Source organism: Pseudophryne corroboree, unplaced genomic scaffold (genome assembly GCF_028390025.1).
Source record: "Pseudophryne corroboree isolate aPseCor3 unplaced genomic scaffold, aPseCor3.hap2 scaffold_251, whole genome shotgun sequence".
NCBI lineage: Eukaryota > Metazoa > Chordata > Amphibia > Anura > Myobatrachidae > Pseudophryne > Pseudophryne corroboree.
In genome coordinates, this window is record NW_026969167.1 from 534,466 (window position 1) to 559,466 (window position 25,001).

General features: G+C 46.7%; 15 non-coding genes and 3 pseudogenes across 15 annotated transcripts; 13 read left to right on the plus strand and 5 right to left on the minus strand.

Annotated features, from left to right (window-relative positions):
• Positions 1 to 6,764: 6,764 nt before the first annotated feature.
• LOC135011953 (U1 spliceosomal RNA) lies at positions 6,765 to 6,927 on the minus strand. Its single transcript, XR_010210985.1, has one exon. It is a non-coding gene; the product is annotated as a U1 spliceosomal RNA (small nuclear RNA).
• Positions 6,928 to 7,079: 152 nt separating this feature from the next.
• On the minus strand, positions 7,080 to 7,243 carry LOC135011792 (U1 spliceosomal RNA). Its single transcript, XR_010210836.1, has one exon. It is a non-coding gene; the product is annotated as a U1 spliceosomal RNA (small nuclear RNA).
• Positions 7,244 to 7,918: 675 nt separating this feature from the next.
• LOC135011849 (U1 spliceosomal RNA) lies at positions 7,919 to 8,081 on the minus strand. Its single transcript, XR_010210889.1, has one exon. It is a non-coding gene; the product is annotated as a U1 spliceosomal RNA (small nuclear RNA).
• Positions 8,082 to 8,233: 152 nt separating this feature from the next.
• LOC135012021 (U1 spliceosomal RNA) lies at positions 8,234 to 8,398 on the minus strand. The gene has a single exon (XR_010211036.1). It is a non-coding gene; the product is annotated as a U1 spliceosomal RNA (small nuclear RNA).
• A 1,111-nt stretch (positions 8,399 to 9,509) lies between these two features.
• Positions 9,510 to 9,637, minus strand: LOC135012022 (U1 spliceosomal RNA; annotated as a pseudogene).
• Positions 9,638 to 9,781: 144 nt separating this feature from the next.
• On the plus strand, positions 9,782 to 9,897 carry LOC135012056 (U5 spliceosomal RNA). Its single transcript, XR_010211069.1, has one exon. It is a non-coding gene; the product is annotated as a U5 spliceosomal RNA (small nuclear RNA).
• Positions 9,898 to 10,167: 270 nt separating this feature from the next.
• On the plus strand, positions 10,168 to 10,283 carry LOC135012067 (U5 spliceosomal RNA). Its single transcript, XR_010211080.1, has one exon. It is a non-coding gene; the product is annotated as a U5 spliceosomal RNA (small nuclear RNA).
• Positions 10,284 to 10,547: 264 nt separating this feature from the next.
• Positions 10,548 to 10,663, plus strand: LOC135012045 (U5 spliceosomal RNA). The gene has a single exon (XR_010211058.1). It is a non-coding gene; the product is annotated as a U5 spliceosomal RNA (small nuclear RNA).
• Positions 10,664 to 10,937: 274 nt separating this feature from the next.
• On the plus strand, positions 10,938 to 11,053 carry LOC135012046 (U5 spliceosomal RNA). Its single transcript, XR_010211059.1, has one exon. It is a non-coding gene; the product is annotated as a U5 spliceosomal RNA (small nuclear RNA).
• Positions 11,054 to 11,327: 274 nt separating this feature from the next.
• On the plus strand, positions 11,328 to 11,443 carry LOC135012048 (U5 spliceosomal RNA). Its single transcript, XR_010211061.1, has one exon. It is a non-coding gene; the product is annotated as a U5 spliceosomal RNA (small nuclear RNA).
• A 275-nt stretch (positions 11,444 to 11,718) lies between these two features.
• LOC135012058 (U5 spliceosomal RNA) lies at positions 11,719 to 11,834 on the plus strand. The gene has a single exon (XR_010211071.1). It is a non-coding gene; the product is annotated as a U5 spliceosomal RNA (small nuclear RNA).
• Positions 11,835 to 12,108: 274 nt separating this feature from the next.
• Positions 12,109 to 12,224, plus strand: LOC135012037 (U5 spliceosomal RNA). The gene has a single exon (XR_010211050.1). It is a non-coding gene; the product is annotated as a U5 spliceosomal RNA (small nuclear RNA).
• A 275-nt stretch (positions 12,225 to 12,499) lies between these two features.
• LOC135012074 (U5 spliceosomal RNA) lies at positions 12,500 to 12,615 on the plus strand. The gene has a single exon (XR_010211087.1). It is a non-coding gene; the product is annotated as a U5 spliceosomal RNA (small nuclear RNA).
• A 6,743-nt stretch (positions 12,616 to 19,358) lies between these two features.
• LOC135012065 (U1 spliceosomal RNA) lies at positions 19,359 to 19,522 on the plus strand. The gene has a single exon (XR_010211078.1). It is a non-coding gene; the product is annotated as a U1 spliceosomal RNA (small nuclear RNA).
• A 152-nt stretch (positions 19,523 to 19,674) lies between these two features.
• Positions 19,675 to 19,816, plus strand: LOC135011891 (U1 spliceosomal RNA; annotated as a pseudogene).
• A 692-nt stretch (positions 19,817 to 20,508) lies between these two features.
• Positions 20,509 to 20,672, plus strand: LOC135012020 (U1 spliceosomal RNA). Its single transcript, XR_010211035.1, has one exon. It is a non-coding gene; the product is annotated as a U1 spliceosomal RNA (small nuclear RNA).
• Positions 20,673 to 20,824: 152 nt separating this feature from the next.
• LOC135011892 (U1 spliceosomal RNA) lies at positions 20,825 to 20,966 on the plus strand (annotated as a pseudogene).
• A 692-nt stretch (positions 20,967 to 21,658) lies between these two features.
• LOC135011710 (U1 spliceosomal RNA) lies at positions 21,659 to 21,822 on the plus strand. Its single transcript, XR_010210757.1, has one exon. It is a non-coding gene; the product is annotated as a U1 spliceosomal RNA (small nuclear RNA).
• Positions 21,823 to 25,001: the final 3,179 nt, after the last annotated feature.

Genomic DNA, 25,001 nt, shown 5'->3' on the forward strand with positions numbered 1-25,001 from the left:
CATTTTCTGGAAGTAACCTCGTACGCCGATTGCTGACAAGGTGAGCGGCGGCACTTAACACTCTTTCGGAGTACACACTTGTGGGAGGGCAACTTAGGTAGAATAAAGCCAGTTTGTGCAAGGGCCTCCAAATTGCCTCTTTTTCCTGCCAGTATACGTACGGACTGTCTGACGTGCCTACTTGGATGCGGTCACTCATATAATCCTCCACCATTCTTTCAATGGTGAGAGAATCATATGCAGTGACAGTAGACGACATGTCCGTAATCGTTGGCAGGTCCTTCAGTCCGGACCAGATGTCAGCATCAGCAGTCGCTCCAGACTGCCCTGCATCACCGCCAGCGGGTGGGCTCGGAATTCTGAGCCTTTTCCTCGCACCCCCAATTGCGGGAGACTGTGAAGGAGGAGCTGTTGACCGATCAAGTTCCGCTTGACTTGATAATTTTCTCACCAGCAGGTCTTTGAACCCCTGCAGACTTGTGTCTGCCGGAAAGAGAGATACAACGTAGGTTTTAAATCTAGGATCGAGCACGGTGGCCAAAATGTAGTGCTCTGATTTCAACAGATTGACCACCCGTGAATCCTGGTTAAGCGAATGAAGGGCTCCATCCACAAGTCCCACATGCCTAGCGGAATCGCTCTGTCTTAGCTCCTCCTTCAATGTCTCCAGCTTCTTCTGCAAAAGCCTGATGACGGGAATGACCTGACTCAGGCTGGCAGTGTCTGAACTGACTTCACGTGTGGCAAGTTCAAAGGTTGCAGAACCTTGCACAACGTTGAAATCATTCTCCACTGCGCTTGAGACAGGTGCATTCCACCTCCTATATCGTGGTCAGATGTATAGGCTTGAATGGCCTTTTGCTGCTCCTCCATCCTCTGAAGCATATAGAGGGTTGAATTCCACCTCGTTTCCACTTCTTGCTTCAGATGATGGCAGGGCAGGTTCAGGCGTTTTTGGTGTTGCTCCAGTCTTCTGTACGTGGTGCCTGTACGCCGAAAGTGTCCCGCAATTCTTGTGGCCACCGACAGCATCTCTTGCACGCCCCTGTCGTTTTTTAAATAATTCTGCACCACCAAATTCAAGGTATGTGCAAAACATGGGACGTGCTGGAATTTGCCCAGATATAATGCACGCACAATATTGCTGGCGTTGTCCGATGCCACAAATCCACAGGAGAGTCCAATTGGGGTAAGCCATTCTGTGATGATCTTCCTCAGTTGCCGTAAGAGGTTTTCATCTGTGTGCGTATTCTGGAAAGCGGTGATACAAAGCGTAGCCTGCCTAGGAAAGAGTTGGCGTTTGCGAGATGCTGCTACTGGTGCCGCCGCTGCTGTTCTTGCGGCGGGAGTCAATACATCTACCCAGTGGGCTGTCACAGTCATATAGTCCTGAGTCTGCCCTGCTCCACTTGTCCACATGTCCGTGGTTAAGTGGACATTGGGTACAACTGCATTTTTTAGGACACTGGTGAGTCTTTTTCTGAGGTCTGTGTACATTTTCGGTATCGCCTGCCTAGAGAAATGGAACCTAGATAGTATTTGGTACCGGGGACACAGTACCTCAATCAAGTCTATAGTTGGCTCTGAAGTAATGATGGATACCGGAACCACGTTTCTCACTGCCCAGGATGCCAAGGCCTCAGTTATCCGCTTTGCAGCAGGATGACTGCTGTGATATTTCATCTTCCTCGCAAAGGACTGTTGGACAGTCAATTGCTTGGTGGAAGTAGTAAAAGTGGTCTTACGACTTCCCCTCTGGGATGACCATCGACTCCCAGCAGCAACAACAGCAGCGCCAGCAGCAGTAGGCGTTACACTCAAGGATGCATCGGAGGAATCCCAGGCAGGAGAGAACTCGTCAGAATTGCCAGTGACATGGCCTGCAGGACTATTGGCATTCCTGGGGAAGGAGGAAATTGACACTGAGGGAGTTGGTGGGGTGGTTTGCGTGAGCTTGGTTACAAGAGGAAGGGATTTACTGGTCAGTGGACTGCTTCCGCTGTCGCCCAAAGTTTTTGAACTTGTCACTGACTTATGATGAATGCGCTGCAGGTGACGTATAAGGGAGGATGTTCCGAGGTGGTTAACGTCCTTACCCCTACTTATTACAGCTTGACAAAGGCAACACACGGCTTGACACCTGTTGTCCGCATTTCTGTTGAAATACTTCCACACCGAAGAGCTGATTTTTTTTGGTATTTTCACCAGGCATGTCAATGGCCATATTCCTCCCACGGACAACAGGTGTCTCGCCGGGTGCCTGACTTAAACAAACCACCTCACCATCAGAATCCTCCTTGTCAATTTCCTCCCCAGCGCCAGCAACACCCATATTCTCCTCATCCTGGTGTACTTCAACACTGACATCTTCAATCTGACTATCAGGAACTGGACTGCGGGTGCTCCTTCCAGCACTTGCAGGGGGTGTGCAAATGGTGGAAGGTGCATGCTCTTCACGTCCAGTGTTGGGAAGGTCAGGCATCGCAACCGACACAATTGGACTCTCCTTGTGGATTTGTGATTTTGAAGAACGCACAGTTCTTTGCTGTGCTTTTGCCAGCTTAAGTCTTTTCATTTTTCTAGCGAGAGGCTGAGTGCTTCCATCCTCATGTGAAGCTGAACCACTAGCCATGAAGATAGGCCAGGGCCTCAGCCGTTCCTTGCCACTCCGTGTGGTAAATGGCATATTGGCAAGTTTACGCTTCTCCTCCGACGATTTTTATTTAGATTTTTGAGTCATTTTTTTACTGATCTTTTGTGTTTTGGATTTTACATGCTCTGTACTATGACATTGGGCATCGGCCTTGGCAGACGACGTTGATGGAATTTCATCGTCTCGGCCATGACTAGTGGCAGCAGCTTCAGCACGAGTTGGAAGTGGATCTTGATCTTTCCCTATTTTTGGAACCTCAACATTTTTGTTCTCCATATTTTAATAGGCACAACTAAAAGGCACCTCAGGTAAACAATGGAGATGGATGGATACTAGTATACTTATGGATGACGAGTGACTGACGACACAGAGGTAGCTACAGCCGTGGACTACCGTACTGCGTCTGCTAGTATAGAGATGATAATTAATGATATAAAAAAAAATATATATATAACTACTGTAGGTATATATAATATAATGACGGACCTGGTGGACACTGTCAGCAGACTGCTAAACTACTAGTATGAAGAAGATAGAAAAAAACTTCCACCACAGGTAGGTAGGTATACAATTATGGACGAGCACTGACGACACAGAGATAGCCACAGCCGTGGCCTACCGTACTGCGTCTGCTAGTATAGAGATGATAATTAATGATATAAAAAAAAATATATATAACTACTGTAGGTATATATAATATAATGACGGACCTGGTGGACACTGTCAGCAGACTGCTAAACTACTAGTATGAAGAAGATAGAAAAAAAAAACCACCACAGTTAGGTATACAATTATGGACGAGTGACGACACAGAGGTAGGTACAGCCGTGGACTACCGTACTGCGTCTGCTAGTATAGATAATATACTAAATATATTACTACTGTAGGTATATAATATAATGACGGACCTGGTGGACACTGTCAGCAGACTCCTAAACTACTAGTATGAAGAAGATAGAAAAAAAAACCCCACCACAGGTAGGTATACAATTATGGACGAGCACTGACGACACAGAGGTAGGTACAGCCGTGGACTACCGTACTGCATCTGCTAGTATAGATAATATAATAAATATATTACTACTGTAGGTATATAATATAATGACGGACCTGGTGGACACTGTCAGCAGACTGCTAAACTACTAGTATGAAGAAGATAAAAAAAAAAACCCACCACAGGTAGGTAGGTATACAATTATGGACGAGCACTGACGACACAGAGATAGCCACAGCCGTGGACTACCGTACTGCGTCTGCTAGTATAGATAATATAATAAATATATTACTACTGTAGGTATATAATATAATGATGGACCTGGTGGACACTGTCAGTAGACTCCTAAACTACTAGTATGAAGAAGATAGAAAAAAAAAAACCACCACAGGTAGGTAGGTATACAATTATGGACGAGCACTGACGACACAGAGATAGCCACAGCCGTGGACTACCGTACTGCGTCTGCTAATATAGAGATGATAAAGATGAAAAAAAAAATATAACACTACTGCAGGTAAATATTTATATAATATATGTATGACGGACCTGCTGGACACTGTCAGCAGAATGCATTTATAGAATAAAAAAAAAACACCACAGGAGTGTTTAACTTTTTCAGGCAGACAATATACTGGTGGTCACACTGGCAGCAAAAGTGTGCACTGTACTCCTGCTATAACTGCTCCCCAGTCTCCCCCACAATTAAGCTGTGTGAGCAGTGAGCACTCAGCACAGTCAGATATACATAGATAATATATAATGCAGCACACTGAGGCTGAGCACAGATATGGTATGTGTATCGTTTTTTTTCAGGCAGAGAACGGATTATAAATAATAAAACTGGTGGTCACTATCAGCAAAACTCTGCACTACTGAGTACTCCTGACAAGTTCAACTGCTCCCCAAATTAGTAGTAAATCAAATGTCACTCGTCTCTATCTTCTAATCTAAACGGAGAGGACGCCAGCCACGTCCTCTCCCTATCAATCTCAATGCACGTGTGAAAATGGCGGCGACGCGCGGCTCCTTATATAGAATCCAAGTCTCGTGAGAATCCTACAGCGGGATGATGACGTTCGGGCGCGCTCGGGTTAACCGAGCAAGGCGAGAGGATCCGAGTCTGCTCGGACCCGAGCAAAAAAGGGTGAAGTTCGGGCGGGTTCGGATTCCGATGAACCGAACCCGCTCATCTCTTATGGCCACCCAGCATGACGCCTCCCTTCTTGACCATGCTGTAATTGCAGTCGCACTGCAGTTCAGCGTGATCATAAAAAATGGTGTAGCCTCCTGCTGGTGCAGACTGTATGTGCGCGCAGGAAGCCGCCACCATTTTTGTGATCACAGCGGCTGAATGTGATGTCATACAGCTGCTGTGACCACGCCCCCTGTGTCTCCTCCATTGCAGACCCCATTTTGAAGCCTTGCCCCCGCACCGCTCCATCCCTGACTTGGAAATGGAGTGTTGCTGACCCCCCTCTCCCCCCCTGCCCCGATTGACAGGCAGAGGCGATCGCATTCTCTGCGGGGTGCCGCAGAAAATGCAGGCACATGCGTATGCTCTTAGCAATTTTTGCAGTTGGATCACTTATTGTGATTGCAATCCAACCTGAATCAGGCCCTATTACCTATCACAATGCGCTGCGGGCAGTACAAAATTGGTTTAATATAGGAGAAAAACCCCCAGACCTGTGCTCCTTAACTGTACCTGGTGGCTAGTGGAGCGGCTGCCCAGTAATCAGTGTCCACGCCAGTGCGCACACGGTCCACCCCCTACGGCCACGCTCCTCTTCATCAGCGGCCTCGTGATCCGGAAGGGCGGTGTGTGTGTGACTGACCTTAGGAAGAAACCGGAGCCTCCGCTGCAGTGACCCAGCAACCAGGGCACGGGAGTATACAGCGCCGCTGGGAGTGATGAAGCTGCAGTAAAGATGTCTATTAGACCTAGCCTGCTGCAGCCCTTGTAGATTCTCATAAAACAAGTTCTTCTTTTCTTGTCAAAATGAATAGCTAAGAATTGGCTTCCTGAGGCAGGCCCCTGTTAAGTGGCCTGCTACTGAAGGCACCAACTACAAACTGAGCTCCCTGTTCATGGAAGCGGGGTTATAGAGGAGGATGCGCTGAGCATCTTGGGAACAGTCAAAAGCTTTGAGTCGGTTGGTGCCTCAGATCAAGATCCTACTCTACACCCCAATGTGAATCCTTGTGGAGTCCTGTGTACCCCACAGAAGAAATTAATGTGTCACACCCATTGGCAGCAACCTTAGAATAGCTGCTGATGGGCACAATTGAGAAAGGAAGGGGGGGGGGACATTTGAATCCAGCACATAGATGCAATTCAAATATGTAATTTGTACCTTCCTATTTTAAAATATAATGGATGAACTTCACCCTGTGAGAACAATCTTCATGATCAAGAGATCTCATATGCAAAATAAGTATGAGTTGGGATAGGGCTGGGGAGGGTGGCTGCTCGGGCAGCCCCTCCCCCATCAAGTTAAGGAGATTCAACTGAGGAAGCACAAGGGAACTCTCGTCTGGGGACAACAACTGCAGGGAGACCACATCTTTTCAGATGAACATGGGAGGGCGGAAGGCTGCCTAATACTGAAGCACCATCAAATATCAAACCATATGCAACAACTAGTACAAGCATTCCTGGGGGAAGGTCTGCAGCAGACGGATTTGCATACGGTGATGTCATCCAAGCAGTGGGCCAAAGTTGGCTGGAACCCTCATCTGCATATGAAAAGAGAAAAGGGGCATGCAGGGCATGGCGGCCTTTTGCGGTGCTTGGATGACCCCTAGTTCGCATTAAACACCCCCACCCTCCTTTGGTGTGGGGCTCATGTTGGCTATGCCCCAGCCCCTGAAGCATTCAAGCTGATTTCTTGCAGCAGCTGGGCACTGTAACAGCTCCAGAGCTGCTCTGTAAGGCAACTAAAAGGGTGTGGGCCCTGCAGCACTACCTGTAGTTCGCATTGTGCGTTGGAAGGCACAAAGTAAGCAGACGGGAGAAGTCAGGATAGTGCGCAAGGGCATAGAAGGGAGTGGCTCCAGAAAAGAGAAGTGGAAACAGACAGCAAACTAGGCTGGAGAGAGACCTGAGACAAAGAGATCTGAATTATACGAGAGCCGACCAGGGGAAACACAAATTATGCAATCAAGTTTCCCACATTTGGGGAAATCACAGGAGCAGCACACCCAGAGTGCAATGGGTGAGCCTTGCCCTGGGAGAAGCACCTTCATGATCATAGTATCTCACCTGGCAGGTAAGTAGGAGTTGGGCTAGAGCTGGGGAGGGTCACTGCTCGGGCACCCCCCTGTCAAGTGAAGGAGATCCAACTGAGGCAGCACAAGGGAACTCTCGAAAGAAGAACAAGGCTAGAGGAATATATGAGACAAAGAAATCTGACTTTTACCAGAGCTGACCAGAGGAAAACACAAACACAGTCCCCCACTACCACAAAAAATGCAGGCGAGTTTCCCACATTTGGGGAAATCACAGGGGTCAGCATACCCAGAATGCAATGAATGAACCTCACCCTGGGTGAACAATCTTCATGACCATGGTGTCTCCTATGCAAAATAAGTATGATTTGGGATAGGGCTGGGAGGGCCGCTGCTCAGGCACATCTCTGTCAAGTAAAGGAGATTCAACTGAGGCAGCACAAGGGAACTCTCATCTGGGGACAACAACTGCAGGGAGAACACATATTTTCAGATGAACATGGGAGGGCAGAAGGCTGCCTAATACTGAAGCACCCCCAAACAACAAACCAAATGCAACAACTAGTGCAAGCATTCCTGGGGGATGGCCTGCAGCAGATGGATTTGCATATGGTGATGTCATCCAAGCAGTGGGTCAAAGTTGGCTTCAACCCTCATCTGCATATGAAAAGAGAAAAGGGGCGTGCAGGGCATGGCGGCCTTTTGCGGTGCTTGGATTACCCCTAGTTCGCATTAAACACCCCCACCCACCTTTGGTGTGGGGCTCATGTTGGCCATGCCCCATCCCCTGAAGCATTCAAGCTGATTTCTTGCAGCAGCTGGGCACTGTAACAGCTCCAGAGCTGCTCTTTAAGGCAAGTAAAAGATTGTGTGGGCCCTGCAGCACTACCTGTAGTTTGCATTGTGCATTGGAAGGCACAAAGTAAGCAGACGGGAGGAGAAGTCAGGATAGTGCACAAGGGTATAGAAGGGAGGGGCTCAAGATAAAAGAAGTGGAAACAGACAGCAAACTAGGCTGGAGAAAGACCTGAGACAAAGAGATCTGAATAATACGAGAGCCGACCAGAGGAAACACAAATTATGCAGTCAAGTGTCCCACATTTGGGGAAATCGTAGGAGCAGCACACCCAGAGTGCAATGGGTGAGCCTTGCCCTGGGAGAAGCACCTTCCTGATCATAGTATCTCACCTGGCAGGTAAGTAGGAGTTGGGCTAGAGCTGGGGAGGGTCGCTGCTCGGGCACCCCCCTGTCAAGTGAAGGAGATCCACCTGAGGCAGCACAAGGGAACTCTCGAAAGAAGAACAAGGCTAGAGGAAAATCTGAGACAAAGAAATCTGAGTTTTAACAGAGCTGACCAGAGGAAAGCACAAACACAGTCCCCCACTACCACAAATAATGCAGTCGAGTTTCCCACATTTGGGTAAATCACAGGGGTCAGCATACCCAAAATGCAATGAATGAACCTCACCCTGGGAGAACAATGGCCCTCATTCCGAGTTGATCGGTCGCAAGGCGAATGTAGCAGAGTTACACACGCTAAGCCGCCGCCTACTGGGAGTGAATCTTAGCTTCTTAAAATTGCGACCGATGTATTCGCAATATTGCGATTACTAACTACTTAGCAGTTTCAGAGTAGCTCCAGACTTACTCTGCCTGTGCGATCATTTCAGTGCTTGTCGTTCCTGGTTGACGTCACAAACACACCCAGCGTTCGCCCAGGCACTCCCACCGTTTCCCCGGCCACTCCTGCGTTTTTTCCGGAAACGGTAGCGTTTTCAGCCACACGCCCCTGAAACGCCGTGTTTCCGCCCAGTAACACCCATTTCCTGTCAATCACATTACGATCGCCGGAGCGAAGAAAAAGCCGTGAGTAAAATTACTTTCATCATAGTAAAGTTACTTGGCGCAGTCGAAGTGCGAACATTGCGCATGCGTACTAAGCGGATTTTCACTGCGATGCGATGAAAAATACCGAGCGAACAACTCGGAATGAGGGCCAATCTTCATGACCATGGTATCTCCTATGCAAAATAAGTATGATTTGGGATAGGGCTGGGGAGGGCCGCTGCTCATGCACATCTCTGTCAAGTAAAGGAGATTCAACTGAGGCAGCACAAGGGAACTCTCATCTGGGGACAACAACTGCAGGGAGAACACATATTTTCAGATGAACATGGGAGGGCAGAAGGCTGCCTAATACTGAAGCACCCCCAAACAACAAACCAAATGCAACAACTAGTGCAAGCATTCCTGGGGGAAGTTCTGCAGAAGACGGATTTGCATACGGTGATGTCATCCAAGCAGTGGGCCAAAGTTGGCTGGAACCCTCATCTGCATATGAAAAGAGAAAAGGGGTATGCAGGGCATGGCGGCCTTTTGCGGCGCTTGGATGACCCTTAGTTCGCATTAAACACCCCCACCCTCCTTCGGTGTGGGGCTCATGTTGGCCATGCCCCATCCCCTGAAGCATTCAAGCTGATTTCTTGCAGCAGCTTGGCACTGTATCAGCTCCAGAGCTGCTCTGTAAGGCAAGTAAAAGGGTGTGGGCCCTGCAGCACTACCTGTAGTTTGCATTGTGCATTTGAAGGCACAAAGTAAGCAGACAGGAGGAGAAGTCAGGATAGTGCACAAGGGTATAAAAGCGAGTTTCCCACATTTGGGAAAATCACAGGGGTCAGCATACCCAGAATGCAATGAATGAACCTCACCCTGGGAGAACAATCTTCATGACCATGGTATCTCCTATGCAAAATAAGTATGATTTGGGATAGGGCTGGGGAGGGCCGCTGCTCAGGCACATCTCTGTCAAGTAAAGGAGATTCAACTGAGGCAGCACAAGGGAACTCTCATCTGGGGACAACAACTGCAGGGAGAACACATATTTTCAGATAAAAATCTTGGTCATGCTCTGGTTTCTCTTCAGAACGAACAAATCTTTCGCCTTTTATTAAAGATTTCCGTGGAGAGGAGCAAAACCGAGTTTTATCTCAATTTTTGCATGCCCCATCTTTTTGGGGTTTCTTTTATCGGTTTAAAGATAGAATGAGTGTGCTTTAATGTAAGCTCATTTGCATAGAAATGACAGTAAATGTTTGTTTCTTTTCAAACAGAACTTTCTTGACCATGCTACTTGCTTGAAAGATCTGGGAGCACATGGAATACAGTACAAACCATGCTTATAGCAAGGAGAAGCCAGGTGAGAAATCTGCTTACTTTCAAGTTGGGCGCTCACTTTGATCTGAATGAGGACTGCTGACACAGCATTTAGGCGACAGGTGGAATCTTGGTCATGCTCTGGTTTCTCTTCAGAACGAACAAATCTTTCGCCTTTTATTAAAGATTTCTGTGGAGAGGAGCAAAACTGAGTTTTATCTCAATTTTTGCATGCCCCATATTATTGGGGTTTCTTTTATCAGTTTCTTGTTAGCTTTAATGTAAGTTTATTTGCATAACAATGACTATAAATGTCTGTTTCTTTTCAAGCAGAACTTTCTTGACCATTCTAATTGCTTGAAAGATCTGGGAGCACATGGAAAAGAGTACAAACCATGCTTATAGCAAGGGGAAGCCTGGTGAGAAATCTGCTTTCTTTCTTTCAAATTGGGTGCTCACTTTGCGCTGAATGAGGACTGCTGGCATGGCACTCAGGCGACAGGTGGAATCTTAGTCATACTCTGGTTTCTCTTCAAAACGAACAGATCTTTCGCCTTTTACTAAAGATTTCCGTGGAGAGGAGCAAAACTGAGTTTTATCTCAATTTTTGCATGCTCCGTCTTATTGGGGTTTCTTTTATCGGTTTAAAGATAGAACGAGTGTGCTTTAATGTAAGCTCATTTGCATAGAAATGACAGTAAATGTTTGTTTCTTTTCAAACAGAACTTTCTTGACTATACTAAATGCTTGAAAGATCTGGGAGCACATGGAAAAGAGTACAAACCATGTTTACAGCAAGGGGAAGCCTGGTGAGAAATCTGCTTTCTTTCTTTCAAATTGGGTGCTCACTTTGCGCTGAATGAGGACTGCTGGCATGGCACTCAGGCGACAGGTGGAATCTTAGTCATACTCTGGTTTCTCTTCAAAACGAACAGATCTTTCGCCTTTTACTAAAGATTTCCGTGGAGAGGAGCAAAACTGAGTTTTATCTCAATTTTTGCATGCTCCGTCTTATTGGGGTTTCTTTTATCGGTTTAAAGATAGAACGAGTGTGCTTTAATGTAAGCTCATTTGCATAGAAATGACAGTAAATGTTTGTTTCTTTTCAAACAGAACTTTCTTGACTATACTAAATGCTTGAAAGATCTGGGAGCACATGGAAAAGAGTACAAACCATGTTTACAGCAAGGGGAAGCCTGGTGAGAAATCTGCTTTCTTTCTTTCAAATTGGGTGCTCACTTTGAGCTGAATGAGGACTGCTGGCATGGCACTCAGGCGACAGGTGGAATCTTGGTCATGTTCTGGTTTCTCTTCAGAACGAACAAATCTTTCGCCTTTTACTAAAGATTTCCGTGGAGAGGAGCAAAACTGAGTTTTATCTCAATTTTTGCATGCCCCATCTTATTGGGATTTTATTTTATCGGTTTAAAGATAGAACGAGTGTGCTTTAATGTAAGCTCATTTGCATAGAAATGACAGTAAATGTTTGTTTCTTTTCAAACAGAACTTTCTTGACCACACTAATTGCTTGAAAGATCTGGGAGCACATGGAAAAGAGTACAAACCATGTTTATAGCAAGGGGAAGCCTGGTGAGAAATCTGCTTTCTTTCTTTCAAATTGGGTGCTCACTTTGAGCTGAATGAGGATTGCTGGCATGGCACTCAGGCGACAGGTGGAATCTTGGTCATGCTCTGGTTTCTCTTCAAAACGAACAGATCTTTCGCCTTTTACTAAAGATTTCCGTGGAGAGGAGCAAAACTGAGTTTTATCTCAATTTTTGCATGCTCCGTCTTATTGGGGTTTCTTTTATCGGTTTAAAGATAGAACGAGTGTGCTTTAATGTAAGCTCATTTGCATAGAAATGACAGTAAATGTTTGTTTCTTTTCAAACAGAACTTTCTTGACTATACTAATTGCTTGAAAGATCTGGGAGCACATGGAAAAGAGTACAAACCATGTTTATAGCAAGGGGAAGCCTGGTGAGAAATCTGCTTTCTTTCTTTCAAATTGGGTGCTCACTTTGAGCTGAATGAGGACTGCTGGCATGGCACTCAGGCGACAGGTGGAATCTTGGTCATGTTCTGGTTTCTCTTCAGAACGAACAAATCTTTCGCCTTTTACTAAAGATTTCCGTGGAGAGGAGCAAAACTGAGTTTTATCTCAATTTTTGCATGCCCCATCTTATTGGGGTTTTATTTTATCGGTTTAAAGATAGAACGAGTGTGCTTTAATGTAAGCTCATTTGCATAGAAATGACAGTAAATGTTTGTTTCTTTTCAAACAGAACTTTCTTGACCACACTAATTGCTTGAAAGATCTGGGAGCACATGGAAAAGAGTACAAACCATGTTTATAGCAAGGGGAAGCCTGGTGAGAAATCTGCTTTCTTTCATTCAAATTGGGTGCTCACTTTCAGCTGAATGAGAACTGCTGGCATGGCACTCAGGCGACAGGTGGAATCTTGGTCATGCTCTGGTTTCTCTTCAGAACTAACAAATATTTCGCCTTTTATTAAAGATTTCCGTGGAGAGGAGCAAAACTGAGTTTTATCTCAATTTTTGCATGCCCCATATTATTGGGGTTTCTTTTATCAGTTTAAAGACAGAACGAGTGTGCTTTCTTGTTAGCTTTAATGTAAGTTTATTTGCATAACAATGACAGTAAATGTTGTTTCTTTTCAAACAGAACTTTCTTGACCATGCTACTTGCTTAAAGGTCTGGGAGCACATGGAAAACAGTACAAACCATGCAGTATCACAAGAGCCTTTATTTGATCTTTCATGAAGATAGAGCAGAATTGAGGACACGTCAACAATTTCTGCCGAAGGTGGTTCATCTTTCCACATGGTGCCTTTGGCCACTGACACCTTCGTTGAGTCAAAGTCTCTGGCTGTGGTCAGAACTTTGAAAATGTATGTCACCAGAACGGTTCAGATTAGGAAAACAGAGGCTCTGTTTGTCCTGTATGCTCCCAACAGGATTTGGTGTCCTGCTTCCATGCAGACCATTATGCGCTGGATCTGTGGTAAGATTCAGCATGCTCGTTCCACGGCAGGATTGCCGTTACTGAAGTAGGTGAAGACCCATTCTACTAGAAAGGTGGGTTCATCCTTGGCAGCTGGTCGGGGAGTCTCGGCATTGCAACTTTGCCGAGCAGCTATTTAGTAAACACTTTTGCTAAGTTTTACAAGTTTGATACCTTGGCTGATGATAACCTTAAGTTGGGTCATTCGGTGCTGCAGAGTCGTACGCACTCTCCCACCCGTTCAAGAGCTTTGGTATAACCCCATGGTTCTTAATGTGACCCCAGCATCCTCTAGGTCGTATGAGAAAATAGGATTTTAATACCTACCGGTAAATCCTTTTCTCTTAGTCTGTAGAGGATGCTGGGCACCCGTCCCAGTCCATACTGTGTCTGCAGTTATTACTTGTGGTTATACACATGTTGTGTTATGGTTCTGGTCAGCTTTTTGCTGCAATTGTTCATGCCGTTGGCTTGTGTTCTGTTGAATGCCACGTTCTGCGGCATGTTTAAGGTGTGAGCTGGTAAGATGCTCACCTTAGTTTAACAATAAATCCTTTCCTCGAAATGTCCGTCTCCCTGGGCACAGTTCCTATAACTGGAGTCTGGAGGAGGGGCATAGAGGGAGGAGCCAGTTCACACCCTTTGAAAGTCTTAAAGTGCCCATGTATCTTGCGGATCCCGTCTATACCCCATGGTTCTTAATGTGACCCCAGCATCCTCTACGGACTAAGAGAAAAGAATGCCCTTGCGCACTATCCTGACTTCTCCTCCTGTCTGCTTACTTTGTGCCTTCCAACGCACAATGCGAACTACAGGTGGTGCTGCAGGGCCCACACCCTTTTACTTGCCTTACAGAACAGCTCTGGAGCTGTTACAGTGCCCAGCTGCTGCAAGAAATCAGCTTGAATGCTTCAGGGGATGGGGCATGGCCAACATGAGCCCCACACCAAAGGAGGGTGGGGGTGTTTAATGTGAACTAGGGGTCATCCAAGCACTGCAAAAGGCCGCCATGCCCTGCATGCCCCTTTTCTCTTTTCATATGCAGATGAGGGTTCCAGTCAACTTTGGCCCACTGCTTGGATAACATCACCGTATGCAAATCCGTCTGCTGCAGACCTTCCCCCAGGAATGCTTGTACTAGTTGTTGCATATGGTGCTTCAGTATTAGGCAGCCTTCCGCCCTCCCATGTTCATCTGAAAAGATGTGGTCTCCCTGCAGTTGTTGTCCCCAGATGAGAGTTCCCTTGTGCTTCCTCAGTTGAATCTCCTTAACTTGACGGGGGAGGTGCTGCCCGAGCAGCCCTCCCCAGCCCTATCCCAACTCATATTTATTTTGCATATGAGATCTCTTGATCATGAAGATTGTTTTCACAGGGTGAGGTTCATCCATTATATTTTAAAATAGGAAGGTACGAATTACATATTTGAATTGCATCTATGTGCTGGATTCAAATGTCCCCCCCCCCCTTCCTTTCTCAATTGTGCCCGTCAGCAGCTATTCTAAGGTTGCTGCCAATGGGTGTGACACATTAATTTCTTCTGTGGGGTACACTGGACTCCACAAGGATTCACATTGGGGTGTAGAGTAGGATCTTGATCTGAGGCACCAACCGGCTCAAAGCTTTTGACTGTTCCCAAGAAGCTCAGTGCATTCTCCTCTATAACCCCGCTTCCATGAACAGGGAGCTCAGTTTGTAGTTGGTGCCTTCAGTAGCAGGCCAATTAACAGGGGCCTGCCTCAGGCAGCCTATTCTTAGCTATTAATTTTGACAAGAAAAGAAGAACTTGTTTTATGAGAATCTACAAGGGCTGCAGCAGGCTAGGTCTAATAGACATCTTTACTGCAGCTTCATCACTCCCAGCGGCGCTGTATACTCCCGTGCCCTGGTTGCTGGGTCACTGCAGCGGAGGCTCCGGTTTCATCCTAAGGTCAGTCACACACACACCACCCTTCCGGATCACGAGGCCGCTGCTGAAGGGGAGCGAGGCCGTAGGGGGTGGGCCGTGTGCGCACTGCGGTGGACACTGATTACTGGGCAGCCGCTCCACTAGCCACCAGGTACAGTTAAGGAGCACAGGTCTGGGGGTTTTTCTCCTATATTAACCCAATTTTGTACTGCCCGCAGCGCATTGTGATAGGTAATAGGGCCTGATTCAGGTTGGATTGCAATCACAATAAGCGATCCAACTGCAAAAATTGCTAAGAGCATACGCATGTGCCTGCATTTTCTGCGGCACCCCGCAGAGAATGTGATCGCCTCTGCCTGTCAATCGGGGCGGGGAAGGGGGGGAGAGGTGGGTCAGCAACACTCCATTTCCAAGTCAGGGATGGAGCGGTGCGGGGGCAAGGCTTCAAAATGGGGTCTGCAACGGAGGAGACACAGGGGGCGTGGTCACAGCGACTGTATGACATCACATTCAGCCGCTGTGATCACAAAAATGGTGGCGGCTTCCTGCGCGCACATACAGTCTGCACCAGCAGGAGCCTACACCATTTTTTATGATCACGCTGAACTGCAGTGCGACTGCAATTACAGCATGGTCAAGAAGGGAGGCGTCATGCTGGGTGGCCATGCCCTGTCACTTTGCAGGAGCCAGCACCGCTCACACACTAGTCCCCGGGTGCAGCCCCCAACCCCCGGGACACCCGGAGCAACAAAATGTAGATTCAGGCCACCAGGCCACGCCCCTACCTATGAAACCATGCCTCCTTTTTACCATTGCACTGCTTATCTGCGCGCACTGCATTACAATCTCCCTCGCCACCTCTCTGGGTGTCACCAGTGATAGTGACACCTCTGCCATGCTTGTAGCAGCTGGTCCTAAGATCTACGCCTCAAACCCTGAGTGTTTGCCCTTGTGACTTGTTGATCATCATAGCGAAGCAGATGCTTACAGAAAACTGCAGGGGCTTAGATTGAAAATAAAAAAATTGATAGGGTATAAGGTAGAGAGGAGCGGGTTCGGTTCTCCGAGAACCGAATTCCCCACGAACTCCACGTGGTTTACACTGGTCCGAGGCAGGCTCGGTTGTTCCCGCCTGACTCGGAAAACCTGAACAAGGGAAAATGTCATCATCCCGCTGTCGGATTCTCGCGAGATTCGGATTCCATATAAAGAGCTGCGCGTTGCTGCCATTTTTACTCGTGCATTGAAGAGAGAGCGGAGAGGACGTGGCTATGTTCTCTCAGTGGAAATCTCAATATCAGTGCTCAGTATCAGTGGTTACTTATTGCTGCTCAGTAATACTAGTAGTGTGTCTCTCCTGCTCAGTGTCAGTTCTCAGTAGTATCCTCATCAGTGCTCAGTATCACTGTTCATTGTCTTGTGCTGCATTGTGTTGCTCAGCATAATACAGTACATTACTAATAGTCCAGTGCTGCATCTTGCTGCTCAGTGTCAGTTCTAGTATCCTCATCAGTGCTCACTATCACTGCTCATTGCATTGTGGTGTTCTGTATACTACAATAACATAGTAATATAGTAACATAGTTTTTGAGGTTGAATAGAGGCAAATTGCCCATCGTGTTCAACCTGTTTTAAGTTGTGATGATTCTACATACTTGCTGAATAATGTTTTATGACTAGTTAGCTACTATAACTCATGTTACCCCCGGATTAACCATGTTGATATTTTAAGTATTATAACCTTGGATAGCTTTTTCATTCAGAAATGTATCCATTCCTTTTTTAAATCCAATTACAGAGTCCGCCATTACCACCTTCCCTGGCAGGGAATTCCACATCCTGATTGCCCTAACAGTGAAGAAACCTTTCCTCCATTGCGTTCTGAACTTTCCTCCAGTCGCAGCGAGTGACCACGTGTTCTTTTAATAAATAATTCCTCTGATAACTCTTTGTTATGTATCTTTACATATTTGAAGATATTAATAATATCTCCTCTTAGGCACCTCTTTTCTAGTGTATAAATATTCAGCCTAGTAAGTCTTTCCTTATAGTCCAGTACTTTAAGGCCTTTAATCAATTTAGTCTTCAGGATCTCTGACACTTCCATGAGCAGCAGAGTAGTGCAATGGAAGCATGCTGGGCCCATAACCCAGAGGTCGATTGATCGAAACTATCCTCTGCTATGTGCATTTTTTTTTTATAATTAAAGTAATCAAAAACTGGGATTGATATTTTGGCACTTTTATTTTTACTTAAAGTACAATAACTTTTATCATTTTAATTTGTTTTAATAGTATATTGACAGCATTGTTTTCTTTAAAAAATCCACTTAATTTTCTTTACCCTATTACTGAAATGGTAATTGACAAAAACAAACTACATTGTCACCAGAAGAGCAATGCAAAATGTACAAGTGATATATGAAAATCATCTTCCATCTTGAATTTCAATGATGCATTGGGACAACAATTTGTGAGAAACATCTTCACCCATAAAGAAAGATTTTCTTAATTCCTTACCTGTGTGCTGATTAGATATCACCTTGTTTTCACATTAAACAGACTTCCCCATGAGGAAGCAGCAAGGATGCAGTGACGTTTCCTGGTGTCAACCTGTATTATTTCAGTAGACATTGAAATGAGGATGCATCTTTGATGCCTTTCCAATGAAGCAAGTTTAATTCAGTAATAGGTGAAAAACCATTCCTACAAAGGTGTTAATCAGAGACTTGGCTTTGTGGACACTTTTCAGAGAGCAAATTTGTTAGCATAAACATAAAATCAGAAAATGAAGAGCTGTTTAATCACTCAATTGGACTTTTCTGCCAGCATAATTTTTTTTCTCTGCAACTCACTGCTAAATTGTGCTTCCTAGCTGTTTTTTTATAAAATCACTTAATCAAATCTAACTCTGATTACATCAGAGAAGGCCAGGTACCCTACACCATAAGGGGGGTTTTTGAAATTTTGACTTGTCTACTTAAAGATCACCAAAATCTGATTACAAGGTCAATTACATCCCTGGGTGGGATTGAACCACCAACCTTTTGGTTAATAGCCAAACATGCTAACCGATTGCGCCACAGAGACACCTTGCGAAAGTCAATACTGACAAAGGCTAATAAGCATTCATCTAGAACGTTTCCTAGAAAAACTTTAAAAAGTCAATAATCTGGAGAATTTTTGTAAGAAACACATTGGTACTTTCCCATGATGAGTGAGTGCTTCAGGATTTCTTGCACTTACATGGGCTATTAACCAAAAGGTTGGTGGTTCAATCCCACCCAGGGATGTAATTGACCTTGTCATCAGATTTTGGTGATCTTTAAGTAGACAAGTCAAAATTTCAAACCCCCTCTTATGGTGTAGGGTACCTGGCCTTCTCTGACGTAATCAGAGTTAGATTTAATTAAGTGATTTTATAAAAAACAGCTAGGAAGCACAATTTAGCAGTGGGTTGCAGAGAAAAAAATAACATTTTAAACCTACCGGTAATTTTTTTTTCTCGTAGTCCGTAGAGGATGATGGGGACTCCGTAAGGACCATGGGGGATAGACGGGCTCCGCAGCAGACATGGGCACTTTAAGAAAGACTTTAGATCTGGGTGTGCACTGGCTCCTCCCTCTATGCCCCTCCTCCATACCTCAGTTAGAGAAACTGTGCCCAGAGGAGACGGACAGTACGAGGAAAGGATTTTTGTTAATCCAAGGTCAAGATTCATACCAGCCACACCAATCACACCGTATAACTTGTGATATACTACCCAGTTAACAGTATGAAAACAACATAGCATCAGTCCAAGACTGATGAAAACTAACATATAACCCTTATGTAAGCAATAACTATATACAAGTCTTGCAGAAGTAGACCGCACTTGGGACGGGCACCCAGCATCCTCTACGGACTACGAGAAAAAGATTTACCGGTAGGTTTAAAATCTTATTTTCTCTTACGTCCTAGAGGATGCTGGGGACTCCGTAAGGACCATGGGGATTATACCAAAGCTCCCAAACGGGCAGGAGAGTGCGGATGACTTTGCAGCACCGATTGAGCAAACAGGAGGTCCTCCTCAGCCAGGGTATCAAACTTATAGAACTTTGCAAAGGTGTTTGAACCAACTTTGACCCACTGCTTGGATGACATCACCATATGCAAATCCATCTGCGGCAGGCCTTCCCCCAGGAATGCTTGCACTAGTTGTTGCATTTGGTTTGTTGTTTGGGGGTGCTTCAGTATTAGGCAGCCTTCTGCCCTCCCATGTTCATCTGAAAATATGTGTTCTCCCTGCAGTTGTTGTCCCCAGATGAGAGTTCCCTTGTGCTGCCTCAGTTGAATCTCCTTTACTTGACAGAGATGTGCCTGAGCAGCGGCCCTCCCCAGCCCTATCCCAAATCATACTTATTTTGCATAGGAGATACCATGGTCATGAAGATTGTTCTCCCAGGGTTAGGTTAATTCATTGCATTCTGGGTATGCTGACCCCTGTGATTTCCCCAAATGTGGGAAACTCAACTGCATTATTTGTGGTAGTGGGGGACTGTGTTTGTGCTTTCCTCTGGTCAGCTCTGGTAAAAGTCAGATTTCTTTGTCTCAGATCTTCCTCTAGCCTTGTTCTTCTCTCGAGAGTTCCCTTGTGCTGCCTCAGTTGGATCTCCTTCACTTGACAGGGGGGTGCCCGAGCAGCGACCCTCCCCAGCTCTAGCCCAACTCCTACTTACCTGCCAGGTGAGATACTATGATCATGAAGATGCTTCTCCCAGGGCAAGGCTCACCCATTGCACTCTGGGTGTGCTGCCCCTGCGATTTCCCCAAATGTGGGAAACTTGACTGCATAATTTGTGTTTCCCCTGGTCGGCTCTCATATAATTCAGATCTCTTTGTCTCAGGTCTCTCTCCAGCCTAGTTTGCTGTCTGTTTCCACTTCTTTTTTCTTGAGCCCCTCCCTTCTATACCCTTGTGCACTATCCTGACTTCTCCCGTCTGCTTACTTTGTGCCTTCCAACGCACAATACAAACTACAGGTAGTGCTGCAGGGCCCACACCCTTTTACTTGCTTTACAGAGCAGCTCTGGAGCTGTTACAGTGCCCAGCTGCTGCAAGAAATCAGCTTGAATGCTTCAGGGGCTGGGGCATAGCCAACATGAGCCCCACACCGAAGGAGGGTGGAGGTGTTTAATGCGAACTAGGGGTCATCCAAGCGCCGCAAAAGGCCGCCATGCCCTGCACACCCCTTTATTCTTTTCATATGCAGACGAGGGTTGAAGCCAACTTTGACCCACTGCTTGGATGACATCACCATATTCAAATCCATCTGCTGCAGGCCTTCCCCCAGGAATGCTTGCACTAGTTGTTGCATTTGGTTTGTTGTTTGGGGGTGCTTCAGTATTAGGCAGCCTTCTGCCCTCCCATGTTCATCTGAAAATATGTGTTCTCCCTGCAGTTGTTGTCCCCAGATGAGAGTTCCCTTGTGCTGCCTCAGTTGAATCTCCTTTACTTGACAGAGATGTGCCTGAGCAGCGGCCCTCCCCAGCCCTATCCCAAATCATACTTATTTTGCATAGGAGATACCATGGTCATGAAGATTGTTCTCCCAGGGTTAGGTTCATTCATTGCATTCTGGGTATGCTGACCCCTGTGATTTCCCCAAATGTGGGAAACTCAACTGCATTATTTGTGGTAGTGGGGGACTGTGTTTGTGCTTTCCTCTGGTCAGCTCTGGTAAAAGTCAGATTTCTTTGTCTCAGATCTTCCTCTAGCCTTGTTCTTCTTTCGAGAGTTCCCTTGTGCTGCCTCAGTTGGATCTCCTTCACTTGACAGGGGGGTGCCCGAGCAGCGACCCTCCCCAGCTCTAGCCCAACTCCTACTTACCTGCCAGGTGAGATACTATGATCATGAAGATGCTTCTCCCAGGGCAAGGCTCACCCATTGCACTCTGGGTGTGCTGCCCCTGCGATTTCCCCAAATGTGGGAAACTTGACTGCATAATTTGTGTTTCCCCTGGTCGGCTCTCATATAATTCAGATCTCTTTGTCTCAGGTCTCTCTCCAGCCTAGTTTGCTGTCTGTTTCCACTTCTTTTTTCTTGAGCCCCTCCCTTCTATACCCTTGTGCACTATCCTGACTTCTCCCATCTGCTTACTTTGTGCCTTCCAACGCACAATGCAAACTACAGGTAGTGCTGCAGGGCCCACACCCTTTTACTTGCTTTACAGAGCAGCTCTGGAGCTGTTACAGTGCCCAGCTGCTGCAAGAAATCAGCTTGAATGCTTCAGGGGCTGGGGCATAGCCAACATGAGCCCCACACCGAAGGAGGGTGGAGGTGTTTAATGCGAACTAGGGGTCATCCAAGCGCCGCAAAAGGCCGCCATGCCCTGCACACCCCTTTTTTCTTTTCATATGCAGACGAGGGTTGAAGCCAACTTTGACCCACTGCTTGGATGACATCACCATATGCAAATCCATCTGCTGCAGGCCTTCCCCCAGGAATGCTTGCACTAGTAGTTGCATTTGGTTCGTTGTTTGGGGGTGCTTCAGTTTTAGGCAGCCTTCTGCCCTCCCATGTTCATCTGAAAATATGTGTTCTCCCTGCAGTTGTTGTCCCCAGATGAGAGTTCCCTTGTGCTGCCTCAGTTGAATCTCCTTTACTTGACAGAGATGTGCCTGAGCAGCGGCCCTCCCCAGCCCTATCCCAAATCATACTTATTTTGCATAGGAGATACCTTGGTCATGAAGATTGTTCTCCCAGGGTGAGGTTCATTCATTGCATTCTGGGTATGCTGACCCCTGTGATTTCCCCAAATGTGGGAAACTCGACTGCATTATTTGTGGTAGTGGGGGACTGTGTTTGTGCTTTCCTCTGGTCAGCTCTGGTAAAAGTCAGATTTCTTTGTCTCAGATCTTCCTCTAGCCTTGTTCTTCTTTCGAGAGTTCCCTTGTGCTGCCTCAGTTGGATCTCCTTCACTTGACAGGGGGTGCCCAAGCAGCAATCCTCCACAGCTCTAGCCCAACTCCTACTTACCTGCCAGGTGAGATACTATGATCTTCACTGTTAGGGCAATCAGGATGTGGAATTCCCTGCCAGGGAAGGTGGTAATGGCGGACTCTGTAATTGGATTTAAAAAAGGAATGGATACATTTCTGAATGAAAAAGCTATCCAAGGTTATAATACTTAAAATATCAACATGGTTAATCCGGGGGTAACATGAGTTGTAGTAGTTAACTAGTCATAAAACATTATTCAGCAAGTATGTAGAATCATCACAACTTAAAACAGGTTGAACACGATGGGCAATTTGCCTCTTTTCAACCTCAAAAACTATATTACTATATGTTACTATATTACTATGTTACTGTAGTATACAGAACACCACAATGTAATGAGCAGTGATAGTGAGCACTGATGAGGATACTAGAACTGACACTGAGCAGCAAGATGCAGCACTGGACTATTAGTAATGTACTGTAGTATGCTGAGCACCACAATGCAGCACAAGACAATGAGCAGTGATACTGAGCACTGATGAGGATACTACTGAGAACTGACACTGAGCAGGAGAGACACACTACTAGTATTACTGAGCAGCAATAAGTAACCACTGATACTGAGCACTGATATTGAGATTTCCACTGAGAGAACATAGCCACGTCCTCTCCGCTCCCTCTTCAATGCACGAGTAAAAATGGCGGCAACGCGCAGCTCTTTATATGAAATCCGAATCTCGCGAGAATCCGACAGCGGGATGATGACATTTTCCCTTGTTCAGGTTTTCCGAGTCAGGCGGGAACAACCGAGCCTGCCTCGGACCAGTGTAAACCACGTGGAGTTCGTGGGGAATTCGGTTCTCGGAGAACCGAACCCGCTCCTCTCTACCTTATACCCATATATTTTTTTATTTTCAATCTAAGCCCCTGCAGTTTTCTGTAAGCATCTGCTTCGCTATGATGATCAACAAGTCACAAGGGCAAACACTCAGGGCTTGAGGCGTAGATCTTAGGACCAGCTGCTACAAGCATGGCAGAGGTGTCACTATCACTGGTGACACCCAGAGAGGTGGCGAAGGAGATTGTAATGCAGTGCGCGCAGATAAGCAGCGCAATGGTAAAAAGGAGGCATGGTTTCATAGGTAGGGGCGTGGCCTGGTGGTGTGAATCTACATTTTGTTGCTCCGGGTGTCCCGGGGGTTGGGGGCTGCACCCGGGGACTAGTGTGTGAGCGGTGCTGGCTCCTGCACAGTGACAGGACATGGCCACCCAGCATGACGCCTCCCTTCTTGACCAATCTGTAATTGCAGTCGCACTGCAGTTCAGCGTGATCATAAAAAATGGTGTAGCCTCCTGCTGGTGCAGACTGTATGTGCGCGCAGGAAGCCGCCACCATTTTTGTGATCACAGCGGCTGAATGTGATGTCATACAGCCGCTGTGACCACGCCCCCTGTGTCTCCTCCGTTGCAGACCCCATTTTGAAGCCTTGCCCCCGCACCGCTCCATCCCTGACTTGGAAATGGAGTGTTGCTGACCCCCCTCTCCCCCCCTGCCCCGATTGACAGGCAGAGGCGATCGCATTCTCTGCGGGGTGCCGCAGAAAATGCAGGCACATGCGTATGCTCTTAGCAATTTTTGCAGTTGGATCGCTTACTGTGATTGCAATCCAACCTGAATCAGGCCCTATTACCTATCACAATGCGCTGCGGGCAGTACAAAATTGGTTTAATATGGGAGAAAAAACCCCAGACCTGTGCTCCTTAACTGTACCTGGTGGCTCGTGGAGCGGCTGCCCAGTAATCAGTGTCCACGCCAGTGCGCACACGGTCCACCCCCTACGGCCACGCTCCCCTTCATCAGCGGCCTCGTGATCCGGAAGGGCGGTGCGTGTGTGACTGACCTTAGGAAGAAACCGGAGCCTCCGCTGCAGTGACCCAGCAACCAGGGCACGGGAGTATACAGCGCCGCTGGGAGTGATGAAGCTGCAGTAAAGATGTCTATTAGACCTAGCCTGCTGCAGCCCTTGTAGATTCTCATAAAAAAAGTTCTTATTTTCTTGTCAAAATTAATAGCTAAGAATAGGCTGCCTGAGGCAGGCCCCTGTTAAGTGGCCTGCTACTGAAGGCACCAACTACAAACTGAGCTCCCTGTTCATGGAAGCGGGGTTATAGAGGAGAATGCGCTGAGCATCTTGGGAACAGTCAAAAGCTTTGAGCCGGTTGGTGCCTCAGATCAAGATCCTACTCTACACCCCAATGTGAATCCTTGTGGAGTCCAGTGTACCCCACAGAAGAAATTAATGTGTCACACCCATTGGCAGCAACCTTAGAATAGCTGCTGACGGGCACAATTGAGAAAGGAAGGGGGGGGGGACATTTGAATCCAGCACATAGATGCAATTCAAATATGTAATTTGAACCTTCCTATTTTAAAATATAATGGATGAACTTCACCCTGTGATAACAATCTTCATGATATAGAGATCTCATATGCAAAATAAGTATGAGTTGGGATAGGGCTGGGGAGGGTGGCTGCTCGGGCAAGCCCCTCCCCCGTCAAGTTAAGGAGATTCAACTGAGGAAGCACAAGGGAACTCTCGTCTGGGGACAACAACTGCAGGGAGACCACATTTTTTCAGATGAACATGGGAGGGCGGAAGGCTGCCTAATACTGAAGCACCATCAAATATCAAACCATATGCAATAACTAGTACAAGTATTCCTGGGGGAAGGTCTGCAGGAGACGAATTTGCATACGGTGATGTCATCCAAGCAGTGGGCCAAAGTTGGCTGGAACCCTCATCTGCATATGAAAAGAGAAAAGGGTTATGCAGGGCATGGCGGCCTTTTGCGGCGCTTGGATGACCCCTAGTTCGCATTAAACACCTCCACCCTCCTTCGGTGTGGGGCTCATGTTGGCTATGCCCCAGCCCCTGAAGCATTCAAGCTGATTTCTTGCAGCAGCTGGGCACTGTAACAGCTCCAGAGCTGCTCTGTAAGGCAAATAAAAGGGTGTGGGCCCTGCAGCACTACCTGTAGTTCGCATTGTGCGTTGG